This window comes from Lissotriton helveticus, chromosome 11 (assembly GCF_964261635.1).
Source record: "Lissotriton helveticus chromosome 11, aLisHel1.1, whole genome shotgun sequence".
NCBI lineage: Eukaryota > Metazoa > Chordata > Amphibia > Caudata > Salamandridae > Lissotriton > Lissotriton helveticus.
Genome location: NC_136072.1, coordinates 816,568,229 through 816,584,261, shown reverse-complemented (window position 1 = coordinate 816,584,261; position 16,033 = coordinate 816,568,229). Strand labels below are relative to the sequence as shown.

General features: G+C 49.3%; 1 protein-coding gene across 13 annotated transcripts in view; it reads right to left on the bottom strand.

Annotated features, from left to right (window-relative positions):
• The window catches only part of FAM178B (family with sequence similarity 178 member B), a 2,777,737-nt gene that overhangs the window by 2,593,451 nt on the left and 168,253 nt on the right, over window positions 1–16,033 (bottom strand). The gene's annotated exons all lie outside the window — the stretch shown is intronic.

The window sequence follows — 16,033 nt, the reverse complement described above, 5'->3', positions numbered from 1 at the left end:
TACCGTATCAAAAATATTTGTCAATTGGAAATAATCCTTGCAACTTTAAAAGAAGAACAATTGTTACTTACCTGTAAACAGGTGGTTCTCCAGTATTGGTGTCTTTCATAGATTCACATGCTTGAATATTCCCCGTCGTCAGAGTGGGAGTCCCACGGTAAATAAAATAGCAATAACATACCAATCATATGTATATGTAAAACATAACAGATGAAATACACATTAGAAAACCGGCAGTAAATGCCTAGACATAATTCCTCATAGGAATACATGAATAGAGAAAAAAACACTTGTAGCCTATTCCTGTCATTATGTTGGTCCAAACTGTAGCCAATCAGGCGCCAGCAGCCCTCCAGAACCTTCTCCTCAGAGCTCAGCACCTCAGATTTTCGTAGCACAAGAGTGACCACAGAGTCTATGAGGAGAAGAGAGCCTCTGAGGGGAGGAGGGTGGGTCGCATGTGAATATATGAAAGACTTCAATCCTGGAGAACCACCTGTTTACAGGTAAGTAACAATTGTTCTTCTCCAGTATTAGGATGTCTTTCGTAGATTCACATGCTTGAATATAGAATAGAAAGCAGTAATATCGGAAGGAGGCTTCCCAGTCATGATACACATGCATAGACTTATAAAACCAATATGCGTATAGTGATGCAAAACATACATTAATAAGGTAAACCATAATGGAGAAGGGAAGACAGAGGCTCACCTTATTGAAAAAGATTGCGAAGCACAGCCTGTCCCACTGCAGTGTCTGCTTCGTTGATGGCACCCAGGCAGTAGTGTTTCGTAAACGTGTGCCTGCTTGACCGGTGAACATCCTTTACAACGAATCTTTTACAACGGGGTACTGTTACCACGCAACTTTTACAACGCAAGTCGTTACAACGACTTGCGCTAGGGGGCGCTCCAGGATAGTAAATAATTTAATTTACTATCCAACTCCTTCCCTACTATCCACGGGGACTGGAGTTGGAAGAGTAAATTTAAAAATTTGCTATCCAGCGCCCCCCAACGCAAGTCGTTGTAACGACTTGTGTTGCAAAAGTTGTGTGGTAACGGTACGCCTTGTAAAAGTATGCGTTGTACCGTCATACATCCGCTTGACCACGTGGCTGCTCTGCAGATCTGATGCAGCGGCACACCGGCGAACAGGGCAGTTGAAGACGACATCGCCCTGGTCGAATGGGCACTCACCGAAGACTGAAGAGGCTTGCCTGCCTGTTGATGGCAGAAAGCGATGGCCGAGGAAACCCAACGAGCAATTGTAGGTTTGGTAACTGGACGCCCTTTGTGGAAACGTCCATAAACTATGAACAGTTGATCAGCTTTACGAAAAGGGGCTGTTCTGCTGATGTAAAACTTTAAGCACCTTTTAATGTCCAAGGAGTGCAAACGCTGCTCCGCTGGAGACTGTGGATTAGCAAAGAAAGTCTTCAAGAAAACAGGTTCGTTGATGTGGAAATCTGAAGGCACCTTAGGCAGGAATGTGGGATTAGTACGAAGCACTACACAGTCAGGCTGAAACTGCAGAAATGGAGGATTTATAGTGAAGGCATGGATATCACTTACACGACGAGAAGATGTCAGCGCAAGGAGAAGAGCAACCTTCCAAGTGAGAAACTTCAAGTCTGCCTTGTGTATAGGTTCGAAAGGTGCTTTCATAAGTTGTGACAACACAATGTTAAGGTGCCAAGTAGGAGGAGGGCGCCAAATCGGTGGGAACTTGCGAAATAATCCTTTGAAAAATTGGCGTATTATCCTGGAAGAACAGAGGGAAGTGACGCCATCCTGAGGGAAGCGGGAAATTGCCGCCAGAAAAACTCTCAAAGTTGAATGCAAGAGTCCAGACTGAGCAAGTTGCAAAAAGAATAGAAGGAGATGCGCAGGCGTGGAATGAATGGGATGGATCCCAGCAGCTGCGCTCCAATGGCAGAATCTCTTCCATTTAAGTTTATAGGTTTTAACAGTTGACGGAGCTCTAGCCTGAGCGAGGATGTCTCTACAGTCTGGTGGGATGGCTAGGTGAGCAAATTCAAGGTGCTCAGGTTTCAAGCTGACAAATTCAGAGAGGAGGGGTCTGGATGACAAATTTGACCCCTGTCCATCGTGAGAAGGTCCACCCGAGGATGAATACGGATGGGCTCGCACTGGGATAGAAGAAGTAGCTCTGAAAACCACGCCTGACGAGGCCATCTGGGGGCGATCAGGAGAATGTGGCAAGGCTGTCTCCGCATTTTCCACAATACCCGAGGCACCAGAGGGATTGGAGGAAAAGCGTAAGCAAACAGATTGCACCAATTCATCAAAAGGGCATTGCCCTGTGACCCTCAGTGGGGATGCCAGCTTGCATAAGATGGGCATTTCCGGTTCTGTGGTGTGGCAAAGAGATCCAGCGGTGGATGCCCCCATTTCCGAAAAATCAGCTTGAGTGATTGTTGGTGCAACTCCCACTCGTGGGTCGATGACGTGGACCTGCTGAGGGAATCCGCTAGGATGTTGGAAACTCCTGGTAGATGAACTGCAGTGAGAGTGACTTGATGACTTAGAGCCCAGTCCCAGATCGACTGCGCCAGATGCGACAAGATTGGAGACTTTGTTCCGCCCTGCTTGTTTATATAATGCATGCTGGTTGTGTTGTCCGTCTGAATAAGGACTGACTCTCCTTGGATCAAGAGATGAAAGGACTTGAGCGCCAGAAAAATGGCCATCAGCTCCAGCCTGTTGATGTGCCAGGCTCTCTGAGGCAAAGTCCACTTGCCCTTTATGGACAGGCCTTGAAGATGAGCACCCCATCCCTCCAACGAGGCGTCCGTCGTCAGAGTAAGTTCCGGAGTGATGGAAAGGACGACGATCCTGTCGAAAGATTGGATGGCCGCGCCCACCATTTGAGGGCCGCACTCATGCGGGTGGTGACACAGACTATGTCGTTGAAAGAACCGGTGACCTGGCGCCACTGTCCATCCAGTTCCTCTTGAATGGGACGTGTCCGTAATCTTCAATTTGGGATCAATGCAATGCACGATGACGTCATTCCTAGAAATGATTTTAATAGTCGGACCGAAACGGACTGTCTTGCGTGCAAAAGAGACACCAATTGAAGAATCTTTTGTTGTCGCTCCTGAGACACTAATGCTTTTGCAAGAGTCGTATTTAACGTGGCCCCTAAAAAGTTCTTGCAGGTTGCTGGATGCAATTGGGACTTGGCCATGTTGATGGATAGACCGAGGGAGCGAAACACCTCCTGACAAAGGCGAGTGTCCTGAAGCAGCTGTGTACGAGACTGAGATTTTAGGAGACAGTCGTCCAGGTAAGGAAAAATCTGTACACCCTGAAGACGTAGATAAGCTACCACAGGAGCCAACACCTTCGTAAAGACGCGAGGGGCTGAACGTAGGCCGAAAGGCCGTACTCTGAACTGGAAATCCCTCCATCCCACGCGGAAACGTAAATACTTCCGATGTCGCGGTAGAATAGGGACATGGAAGTAGGCGTCCTGGAGGTCGATAGTTGCCATGAAATCCTCCACTGAGAGTAGTCGTAAGATCTCCACCAGCGTTAACATGCAGAAGGATTGGCACTTGAGATATTTGTTGAGTGCTCGTAAATCCAATATCGGACTCCAATCCAGCGTCTTCTTTATGACAAGGAAAAAACGGGAATAAAATCCCATTCCCCGTTGCGACTTTGGTACCACCTCGACGGCACCCTTCTGTATCATAAGGCAACCTTGATGTAATAGTTCCCTGATGTGTGCTGGTGGCGGGCCGGAAGGTGGAGTGGGCGGAGGAAGTTTGACAAACTCCAGAGCATGGCCTTTCTCTACGATGTCCAGAACCCAACGGTACGAAGTGATGGAGGACCATTGAGAACTGAACAGGGAGATTCAACCTCCAACTTTTTGGGGTAAAGGCAAGTCATTGTCGCTTGGGAGCAGATCCTCTGTAAGAAGATCTCCCTCTATAGGTTTTAGAAGACTGCTGTCGGGAAGACTGCTGCTGGGTGTTAGAATAGCGTTGGTTGCCTTGGTTGTAGGAACGGTATTGAGTGTTTCCTCCTCGAAAAGTAGACGAGGTGTCGCGTCCACGTGCACCCCGAAAGGGCTGTTTCCGAAACTGCAAAGTTCCTAGAGAGCGAGCAGTGTCAGTGTTTTTTTTAATGGACTGTAAAGCTTCATCAACATGAGCGCCAAACAAAGACTCGCCGTCATACGGCATATCCAGGATCTTTGCTTGTACCTCTTGTCGGAAAGATGTGGAATGCAACCAACCTTGTCTACGTAGAACCGCAGCTCCAGCGAGTTGCCGAAAACCAGTACAGGCGATGTCAACGGCACAATCAATTATCTCTTCCGATGTTCTCTCTCCTTCTTGGAGATGTTGCAAAGCCTCCGCCTTTGAAGCATCTGGAATTAAGGCCACATAAGCTGTCATGTCATGTCCACATTTGGCGGTCGTAATGCCCCAAAATGGCCAAAGCATTGGCCGCTCTCACTGTGGTGGAAGCCATCGTAGAAAATTTGCGGCCTATAGCATCCATGCGACGACCTTCGCGATCCGGTGGGGCAGTAACAGCAGATGCAGGATTCCGCGAACGACGCTGAGCTGCTTGTGTAACCACTGAATCGGGTTTTGGCTGTCCAATGAGGCACGCTGGAGTGCTGACAGGTGCCTTGTATTTCTTTTCCAACCTGGGCATCTGAGCCGGAAGTGTATTTGGGGTCTGCATCAATTTTACTCCTTCAGCCCAGATACAGTCAATTATGGGCACAGTATGGACTTGTTTGAATGGCTGGTTTTTAAAGTCATAGAGAAAACAATCCTCCTCTCTCTGGACTCTAGGCAACTTGAAGCGTTGGGCTGCCCTATCCATCAGCTGATGGAAACTCGCAATATCTACAGGAGGAGAATCCCCTGGTGTGACCGGAGATGGGGACGGTGTTTGAACTTGGTAATTATCCCACTCCGCCATATCGTCATCATCATCATCTCGAACCTCACCATCTTGGCGGTCAGGAGAAACCTCATCCTCATCGTCGGCATACACAGTCGTATGTATCCGAACAGATGTTTGAACTTGAGGAGCAGAAGTAGGCAGAGGTGCCAGAGGAGCCGGAGCCGGCACAGTAACCGGTGGCAGAATAGCAGGGGCTGCAGGCACTTGTGGAGATGACGGAAAACGTCTGTTATAGTCGTCCAACATATGCTGAAGATTAGAGATGAGCGACAAGGGTAGCGTTGCCGTAGGAGCTTGAACTGGCGTACTTTCCTGTTGGAAATATTGGTCCTCATCATCGTTACTATAATCTTGGCACTTGATGACCAAATCAGATGGACTACGTGCTGCTCTAAAAGACTCGTTATGTTAGGTGCCATTTGTAAAGCGCACTAACGCCAAAGCTTCCTGGCGCTGCTAGACAGGGTAGGAGAAAACGGAATACAGAGCAACCTAACATAGGGGTGGAAAGAGATGGGTCTTTAAGAGTTTTCTGAATGAGAGAAGAGAGAGGGAAGATTTGATAGACAGAGGGAGGGAGTTCCAACGAGTGGGGGCCAAATGAGAGAAGCGACGACCACCAAATTTCTTGGTTTTGTTTTTAGGGGTAATTAGTAAGTCATTGCGGGCAGAACGAAGATTGTGTGTGGGGCGGTAGGGTCGGATGAGGGAGTTGAGAAACTCTCGACTGGGGCAGTGAAGACATTTGAAGGTGAGACATGCCACCTTAAAGGCGACCCTTTGATTCATTGGGAGCCAATGGAGGCTGTGAAGCAGGGGTTTAGCGGATTGCCATCTAGGTAATCCGTGGATCAAGCGGGCTGCCTGATTTTGTACGACCTGAAGGCGGTTAAGCAGATAGAGTGGGAGACCGTGGTAAATGGAGTTGGAGAAATCAAGACGAGAGAGTACAAGTGAGGTGACAGATTGAGTGAGTGCCGCAGGGGGGAGAAGGTGACGGACTTTACGAATCCTCCGAAGTTGGAACATGCATGATGAAATTACCGCTCCAACTTGGGCTTTGAGGGAAAGTTCAACGTCGATAATTACGCCCAGACTTTTTATTGTTTTAGCTGGGGTAGGAGGGGAACCAAGCTCCGGCGGCCAGAACTGAGGGCCCCAATGGGTGTGGCTTAGGCCGGGGAGAAGGAGCTCAGTTTTTCCTGGGTTCAGTTTTAATTGGTTCTGGTCCATCCAGAGTTGTATGTGGATCATTACTGCGTGGAACGTATTGATAGCTAGTGGGGAATTAAGTGAAAAAACGAGCTGCAAATCTTCGGCATAATTGAAGATTGTGATGTCCCATTTGAGGAGGGATTGGATCAGTGGCTGGAGATACAAATTAAATAGAAGCGGAGAGAGGGAGGAGCCCTGGGGGACTCCACAGGGCGTAGGAGATTTTTTGGCCGTATAAGGGCCCAGGCGAACTGCCTGTGTTCTTCCAGTAAGGAAGGATCTGACCCATTCGAGAGCAGGGCCTCGGATGCCAGCCTGCTCGACACGGTGGAGAAGGATGTTATGGTCCACCGTGTCGAACGCGGTGGACAGATCCAGAAGGACGAGGGCTTGGGGATTCCCGACGTCAGCGTTGCTCCTGAGAGTATCAAGAACCGCCAGAATGACCGCCTCGGTCGAGTGGGCAGGTCGGAAGCCCGCCTGGTTAGGCTCGAGGTACTGGGAAGATTCAACAAAGTTTGATAGGCAGCGGGTGACATGGGCCTCCAAGATTTTAGAGAAATAGGGAAGGAGGGAGATGAGACGATAGTTCGATGGCTCGGCAGGGTCAGCACCCGGCTTCTTAAGAAGGGGCACCAAGATGGCCTCCTTAAAGGAGGTGGGGACACTGCCACTGGTGAGTGATCTATTGAGTAAGTGTAAGATGCTATCTGGCAGATTAAGGCAGATGCTACGCAGTACAGAGGGAGGGCAGCAATCATTAGGGGAGCCCGATTTCACACGGGTGGCAAGTTCCGCTAAAGAGGTCGTGTCTAAGACAGGAAAGGTAGTGAAGGTCAAGGTGTTATTGAGGGAAGGGTCCAGAAAAGGAAGCTGGGCGAGGGGAGGGATAGATTTTTTAATTTTGATGACTTTTTCCAAAAAAAAGGAGTTCAAAGTATCACCGGTGGCCTGAGTAGGGGTCTGAGCTGGAAGGCATCTTTCATGAGTGGTTAGCTCGTTTAGAACTCTGAACACTTCCTTGGATTTATTTGTAGCTGAAGCAATCCTATTGGAGAAGTGTTCCATTTTTGCTGACCTAATAGCAGATTTATAGTTATTACGTGTGGCCAAGTAGGCCTGTCTGGCTGAGTCAGAATAGTCGCGCCTCCAAGTGCGTTCTGACTGGCGAGTTTTTAGTTTCAGAGTCTTGAGGTCGTCGGAGAACCACCCGTGAACATCTTCTTCTGAGTTCTGCTCCGAGTCTGTGCCAAACAAGGGCGAGGGAGGCTGTGGATCACTGATGATGGAAATCTGGTCCACAGGCACCTTGCGGCGTTGGTGAAGAGATTCAACATCGGCAGATCCAGTGGACGACAATGGCAACATTGGCAGTGAGGCAAACGTAGAAGAAGTCGTCGATGGAGCCACACTGGCAGAATCCGGTATAGTCGACGGTACCGCCGTCGACGGTAATGGCGTCGACATTGCCTTCGTCGTCGACGACGAAGATGACTTCTTTTTCGTCGACGGACCAGTCGTCGACGGTGAGGTCGTTGACGGTGCGGTCGTCGACGGTGCGGTCGTCGACGAGGCTGTTGACGAGTGTGATTTCTTCACACCCTTCATCGACGATGACTTGGTCGTCGACGGGGGAGGCTTCTTTGTCGACGACGATGCAATCAGAATGACAGACGGTACAGTCTTGAAACTAAGTGTTACCTTCGTCGACGACGATGACGTCGACGAGACAGTCATCGACGATCCAGAAGCAAACGTTGTCGTCACCGTCGTCTTCGATGATCCGGAGACGGCAGATTTCGTCGTCAGAACGACTGTCGACGTTCCCGTCGACGCAGAAGCATGTTTTTTCACAAAAACATGAGCAGAAGATGCAGTAGACGCCTGACAGCCAGGTCTCGTGGGCGTGGACGTAGTAGGTAGAGGTGAAGACACCGCAGGGGCCAAAGAGAGGGACATCTTCTTCTTCTTGATGAAAGGTGAGGGCAACTCCTGCACACTACTACATTTTGATACTGCTTGGGAACGACCAAAAGTGAAACTTTCGGCATCAGAAAGTACACCATCCTTGTCTTTGAGTCTCTGAAGCCATAACAGAAGGCGGCCTTCCCCGTCCTTTAGAGTTTTTGTGGAGAAAGTTCTACAGAACTTACACTTTCCCATATCATGGTCGGGGTGAAGACAGTAAATACACTTACTGTGTGGATCCTCTGAATAAAGACGCAGCTTTCCACAAGAAGAGCAAGGTCTGAAGAGAGATTTCTTACTTGTAGACATTCTGAAAAGCACAGGAAAACCTGAAGAAACTGAGAAAACTGAGCAGAGCTCAGGGAGACTCCCTTACACGCGACGTGCGGTAGAAAATCTGAGGTGCTGAGCTCTGAGGAGAAGGTTCTGGAGGGCTGCTGGCGCCTGATTGGCTACAGTTTGGACCAACATAATGACAGGAATAGGCTACAAGTGTTTTTCTCTATTCATGTATTCCTATGAGGAATTATGTCTAGGCATTTACTGCTTGTTTTCTAATGTGTATTTCATCTGTTATGTTTTACATATACATATTATTGGTATGTTATTGCTTTTTTATTTACCGTGGGACTCCCACTCCGACGACGGGGAATATTCAAGCATGTGAATCTATGAAAGACACCCTAATACTGGAGAAAGCAGTGTTCTTTGAAGCAGTTTATACGCTTCTAATGGGATGCATCCACCAACTCTGAGCACCCATCTACAGAAAACACCCGCCGCGAGGCTGCAGAGCTGTGTTAGATCAAGATTGGTGTCACCCCATGTGACGGTGTCACCCGGTGCGGTCCGCACCCCCCGCACCCACCTAGTGACGCCACTGCGCCCGGTTTCAAGAAGAGCTTGGGCATACAGGGTCAATTCTGGGTAACCCATAACCTTCTACAATAGGCCACAGATCTAAATCGGGCTAGATCTTCAAGCTGGTTACATCCCAAATCGAGATAAAGAGGTATAAGTGATGAAGAAGATGGAAGATGTAACAAAGCTCTCACAAACTTATTTTGAGCTACAGTCAGGGATGTTAGATCTTCAAACTCCCACAACTCAGCCCCCTATTGTACTGAGGTACTAATTTTAGTTTTATATATCTTTATAACGGGGCCACCGGTTTGGGATAGGATAGTCTCTGCTCCCTCATGAGGACTCCCGTCAGTTGGGCATGTTTGAGAGCCAACATATCGATCTGGGATTTCCAGTTTAATTTCCTCCCCAAGGTAATTCCCAGATACGTAAAAACATCGGTCTGCTCATGCTGAACTTTATTCATAAAAACGTTCCCTTTGATGGCCTTGCGGTTATGAAGGACCATAAACTTTGTCTTCCCCACATTCACCTCAAGGTCATGATCACTGCAGAACTCTTCAAGCCTAGTGGGTGCTGCCTGCAGTCCTTTCTGAGTTTCAGATAATATCAGAGTATCACCTGCAAATAGGGGTATCTTCAAACCTGCCATATTGGCGGTATCTGTGGGGTAGTCTGTATAGTATTCCACAACCCTATTGATAAAAAGAGAAAACAGGGTCGGAGCAAGAACACACCCCTGCAAACCCCCTTGTCGGTGGAAAACGTATCTGTAACGTTCCTGTTAATGCCCCAGCGTACCTGAGAAAAATTAGAGTTATGCAGTGTAACTAGAACAGCCAATATTTCTAATGGCATCCCCATGTCTAAAAAGGCTCTCCACATTTTAGCACGGGGTACCAGATCGAAAGCCGATTTGAGATCGATGAAGACTTCAAATAAAGTGCCCCCTCCTATAATTACCACCTTCAAATAAATCGTTACAAACCTAAGAAGCTGATCAATAGTACTGGTGTGTGACCGGAACCCTGCCTGCATTGGTGACAAAATCTCCGTTTCGTCCATCCATGTCTGGATTCTACTTAGGAACAGTCTAGCAAAAATCTTTTGAATACAGTCAACGAGGCTTATGGGTCTATCCCCCTTTTTATAAACCGGGATGATCTCTGCTACAGACCATGACTCCGGAACAGGGGCTCCACTTGCTATTGCATTGGCAAGATGTTGAATATAGGTCGTCCAATTATCCCATCAAACCTAAACACGTCTGCAGGTATACAAATCCAGACCGGGTGCCCTGCCTTTCGGGATTGATTTGATAACTTTTAAGTCAACAAACGCAAAAAGTTCCCTTGAGTTCCTAACTCTAAGTTTTTATGGAGTTCTAAAGTTAGTTAAAAGATCTCCAAACTTATTCACTAGAAAGCTTACTGTGTTTCAACCATCATAATCTTCCATGCATTCACAACTTCTGTCTCAAGTGGAACCATCAAAAGAGCACTTACATTCTAAAATTATATATACTACGTAGCCAAGGTGTATGTACTATTTCCAAAATATTTTATTTGTATAAAAGAAATTCAGAATTTATAAGAAACAATTTTTAAAAACAAATATATATATATCTCTGTTTCGTGGATGTTCATATGTATATTTGCATACAGTTATTCAATGATATACATGCCTATTGTCATAACACTCACAAAAATTATAAATTTGCACCATATATTCACAATACACTTAAAAATACAAACAAGGAGGAGCTTCGCGGGCATCCATGATGGTCGCGTGAGCACAGAGCTCCCGAGACCAGCGCCGCCCTTCGCAAATATCCTGCTAATATCCTGCTTCTGAAGACGGGCTTTTGAAGGCGATCCTTGGCTGACCCTAATATTCCTTTCAAAATTGAAATCGGACGTCAGGAGCCACTTTTACATCGGCTCGTGATTTTACGGCCTACCCCGGGACGGGGCCGGGGGCTCTGCTGATCTTCAGACCGGGGAGTAGTTGAACAACAACGGCCAGAGGGGTCTTTCCCCAGGCGGCCTCACATCAACTTTCAGTTTCACTTTCCTACTCCGGGCTCTGATTGACTGGCATTCTTTTTGATCTACTCCGGATATGGCTGACTTCACTCTACTGCTGTGTGCCTTCTTCCGTGAGGGTCTGGCTTCCAACTCTATTGGCATTTTCTCTCCTTTGGCCCCATTTCGTGTACTTTTGGCCTCATCGTGATCGGCCATTTTCACCAGGTCTCGAGGGCCCCTCCGGGGCTCTGTTTTCAAGATGGCCACCAAACCGGACACTGAGAAGCGCAAGACAAAAACGCCTCTCCGTGGGGGACTAACTCAATCTAATGTGATGGATCGCTACACCCATCCTAAGGGATCCCCCAGCGGCACTGGCCGTACTCCTGAAGACCCCACGGTGGACCTTGCTGCGCCCACAGAGGTATCGCTTCAAGAGGTCATGAGTGCCATCACCAGTATGAAGGCCTCCATGGGACAGCAGTACGAGGCCCTCGCCTCTAAGATCAATACGGTGGCTGTCGATGTCACGCTGATTAGAGCGGACCTGGCAAAGACCAATGAAAGGGTCACGGCATTGGATCTGAAGACCTCCAGCCTGACGACTGATGTCACGGAGGTACAGACTGAGATCGGCAACTTGCGTTCGTCACAGGACTTGGTGGCCCGTCGGCTTGAGGAGTTTGAAAATAGGGCCCGGCGTAATAATGTACGCATTATAGGTGTTCTGGAAAATCCCGAAGACGCCGCCACCGACACTTTGGTGGAAGACCTGGTCCTGAATCACCTCGCCCCCACCGGTCTCAGTAAATTCTTCGCTGTTGAACGGGCCTATCGATTTCCGGGTCGGAAGCCGAAACAGGGTGCCCCCCCGAGACCCATTATTGCCACACTCTTCCATTTTCGGGACAGGGACGCTATCCTTCGGGCCTCCCGTGAGAGCGGCCCTGTGAAATTCGACAACACCACTGTGAACTTCTATCCCGATTTTACTCCACTGGTTCAGCGGCAGATAATGGGGTTTCAGGGAGTGAAGCGAAGACTGCGCGATTTGGACCTTAAATACGCCATGTTGTTTCCAGCCAGACTACGAATCGAATATGAGGAACGAACGTTTTTCTTTGATCGTCCGGACAATGTCAGTGACTGGCTTGATTCCCTGCCAAAAAGAGGTGATCGAACTGAGCACCCCGGTCGAGCCGACGGTGGCTCGCCGGAGCAAGAGTGACACTATGGTTTCCGACTTCTGACTTTTCCGCCTATTTGTCAGCAGAGTTTGAATAATTGTTCTTTTGTTCTATTCTGGATCGGCCCGAGGGTGGCGGGGGTGCAAGGGGTCTCTTCCTCCCCCTGGGTTTCTTTGTGTAGATTAGTTTAATGATTGGGCGACAGGCACACTGCAAGTTGGGGTGGCTTCTGAGTCGTACGCAGGGGTGCAGGGCGTTGTAACGGGTTCATGTTGGGGGGTGGTGGGGGGTGTTCGTATGTTTCCTTTTTTGTTCACAAGGCACTGTATTGTTTTTCGTCCATTCCTATCATTGGGTCCTGTGAGGGGTGTGTTCTGTCTCTTCTACGGGGATGGGGGGTAGTGAGTTGAGACTGCTGTCCTGGAATGTCAATGGTTTGGGAGACAGGATAGAACGTGGGGTTGTGCTGCAGTTTCTTAGACGCCATTCCCCCGATATTGTTCTTTTGCAAGAAACGCATTTAATTGGTAACGCATGCCAAGCTATGAATAGACGTGGATACCGACTGGTCGCTCACTCTGGATTCACTTCCGGCTCCAGAGGAGTGGGTATTCTCATCCGGTCCTCCCTCCCCTTTGAAATTGATGATGTAATACTCGATGACAGGGGGCGCTATGTTGCGCTCACCGGTAGATGGGAGGGCAAGACGCTTTCCATACTCACACTGTACGTCCCTCCGGGCCTACAGGCGTCCACTTTTGCTGACCTTGGGCGGCTCCTATTGGGTCTTCCTGAGGGTCTTCTGATCCTGGGTGGTGATTTCAACTCCGTGGTCTCCGGCACTTTGGATCGCCACCCCCCTAGGGATTTGGCTTGATCTCAATTGTGGCTGGCCGACCTGCTGGACACTTTTGGTCTTATAGATAGTTGGAGGTTGATGCACCCTACGCAGCTACAATATACCTTTCACTCGGGGGCCCATGGTAGTCTTTCCAGGTTGGATTATTTCTTAATGCCAGCTGCGCAATTATCCTCTATCAAAGAGATTCATCAGCTCCCGAGGGGCATTTCTGATCACTCCCCCCTGTGGCTTTGTGTCGAGGCTGGGGTGGGGGGCGAGGGTAGAGTGGCTCCTATAAACCCCTGGCATCTTCGCAATCCTAAAACCCGCTCTGCACTGCTGAAATCCATTGACCATTACTTCGATGAAAATGTGGGGTCTGTTTCTTCCTCTGTCTCACTGTGGGAGGCCTTCAAGACTGTTATTCGTGGACATTCACTGTCTTTGATTGCTGCTTCCAAGAAGGCTAAATGTGAGGAACTTGTACGCATCGAAACTGAAATAACTGTGCTTGAAAATGCTTTTGAAGTTGCTGTTACTCGTTCTACATTGCATTCCCTCAGTTTGAAACAAGCTGAATATAGGGCCCTTGTGACTGTCGCGGCGAAAGCGATGAATAGAGAGCAACAGGGTAGGATGTATGACTTGGGCGACAAGGCCGGTAAACTGATTGCGTGGCTGGAAAAGAAAGAGAGAGTGAATCGTGTCGTCCCTGTGATTGAAAGGCCGGATGGTGTGTGTGTTACGGACCCAGCTGGTATTGTCGAGTGCTTTGCTGATCATTTCCAAACCGTATACGCCTCGTTCAGTGATAGGGATGAGGAGGATTCCCGATTGTTGTTGCGAGACATAGCATTGCCTCGCCTCTCTGATGATGATAGAGCCCTATTGGATGCGTCTTTTACTATAGATGAAGTCGCTGTTGCCATACGTTCCCTTCTCTCCGGCAAGGCACTGGGTCCTAATGGTTTGCCTATTGAACTATATAAGCTACAACCCGACAAAATGGCGCCCTATTTAAGGAATATGTTCCTTGAGGCTTTCGAATCTGGTTTTCTCCCCGTTGATCAGCGACTAGCTACCATCGTTGTAATTCACAAGGAGGGTAAGCCGCGCGATCGCTGCGCCTCGTATCGGCCTATTTCGCTACCTAATTCCGAACCTAAGATACTGGCGAAATTGTTAGCCAATCGGTTGATTACGGTGATTAGCGACTTGATCCATCCGGATCAATCCGGCTTCATTCCACACCGGAACACCGCCCTTAATCTTCAGAGACTTCACGGAGCTCTCGCGAGAGCTGGGACTCTAACTGAGCCGGCCATTTTGGCCTCCTTGGACGCCACTATGGCTTTTGACACTATAGAATGGCCTTATCTTTGGGCGGCTCTCTCCAAATTTGGGTTTGGTCCGACATTCATCGCCTGGGTGAAGCTTCTTTATGAAAAGCCCCTCGCCCAGGTGGTTGTTAACGGTAAGGTCTCCGGTGTCTTTACACTTGGGCGTGGCACCAGGCAGGGTTGCCCGCTGTCCCCGTTGCTTTTTGCCCTTGCTTTGGAGCCGCTGGCGGAGTGGCTCCGTTGGGAGCCTTCCATGAAAGGCATTAGGAGGACTCCCGACTTTGAGGACCGAATCTCGCTATACGCGGACGACATCCTTTTATATCTTACATCCCCCCCAGAAATCCCTTAATGTGCTTTTTAGGTTTCGCTGGAGCGCGGAGCTCTTAGCTCCGCCTCCAGAGAAATCTGTAGTCTTCACAGTAAGGACACTTGAATACGCCCTCTGTTCCATTGGCTAGCTCCATAAATGGAGGCTAGCCATTGGAACAGAGATCTGTCCGTCATTCATGGACCAGATTCGTGGGCGTTCCCTCGATTTTTTCCCTGGGCGTTCCCTCTGTGTAGTCATGCGGCGGTGGGCGGAGTTGTTTTTGTTTTTTTCGGCGCCATGTTGCTCTCATTCTGCGGCCGACCGACGTTGAAGGAAGTCCAGGTGGGTGAGTGCTTGTTTTTCCTTTTCCTTGCCTTACCGCCCCCCCTCCCGCTGACCGTGTGCTGTTCCCTCCCCCCCCTCGCTGTCCTGTGCCCCGTTCCCGCCCTCCCCCCCCTCGCTGTCCTGTGCCCCGTTCCCGCCCTCCCCCCCTCGCTGTCCTGTGCCCCGTTCCCGCCCTCCCCCCCTCGCTGTCCTGTGCCCCGTTCCCGCCCTCCCCCCCCTCGCTGTCCTGTGCCCCGTTCCCGCCCCCTCCCGCTGTCCGTTCCGCCCCCCTCCCCGTGTGCCCGTTACCGCCCCCCCTCCCCTTTCACTCTCCGTTGCTTGTTTGTTTTTGGTGCCCAGGGGGTTGCATTCAGACTTGTATCGCCCAAGCACGTGGTTGCCATACTATTTAGAGCAAGTTTAGGCTTACTATTTGACTGCAGTTAACAAGAAATCATCTGGAATGCTCTCGGTTTACATTGCCACTGAAAACGCAAAGGTTTAAATGGTTTCTTCTGTATGGCTTTTATCTAATTGGGAGCAGGGCATGGTGCTATTAAGAGGATTAGCAAACTTTTGATTAAATGCACTATGCCTTGAATTTCTTATGTTGAAGTGGACTCTTTTGGCAGTAATCACATCGCCAGGAGAATAATTGAACACCGTGTGCTGTTCCCGCCCCCCCCTCGCTGTCCTGTGCCCTGTTCCCGCCCTCCCCCCCTCGCTGTCCTGTGCCCCGTTCCCGCCCTCCCCCCCCTCGCTGTCCTGTGCCCCGTTCCCGCCCTCCCCCCTTCGCTGTCCTGTACCAGGAGGTGAGTGACCAATACTCCTCTGACTGGATCCAAAGCCCACTGTGTACATCATTTTATTTTTATTATGTCTCACCTCTGTCTGTTGCCAGACGTTTTGGTACTTTACAGTGGACTTAGCGCCCGCCCATTTCTACTTCGGTTCATTGTCACTCTCCTTTGCTTGCTTGGAATTCTTAGCTTCAGT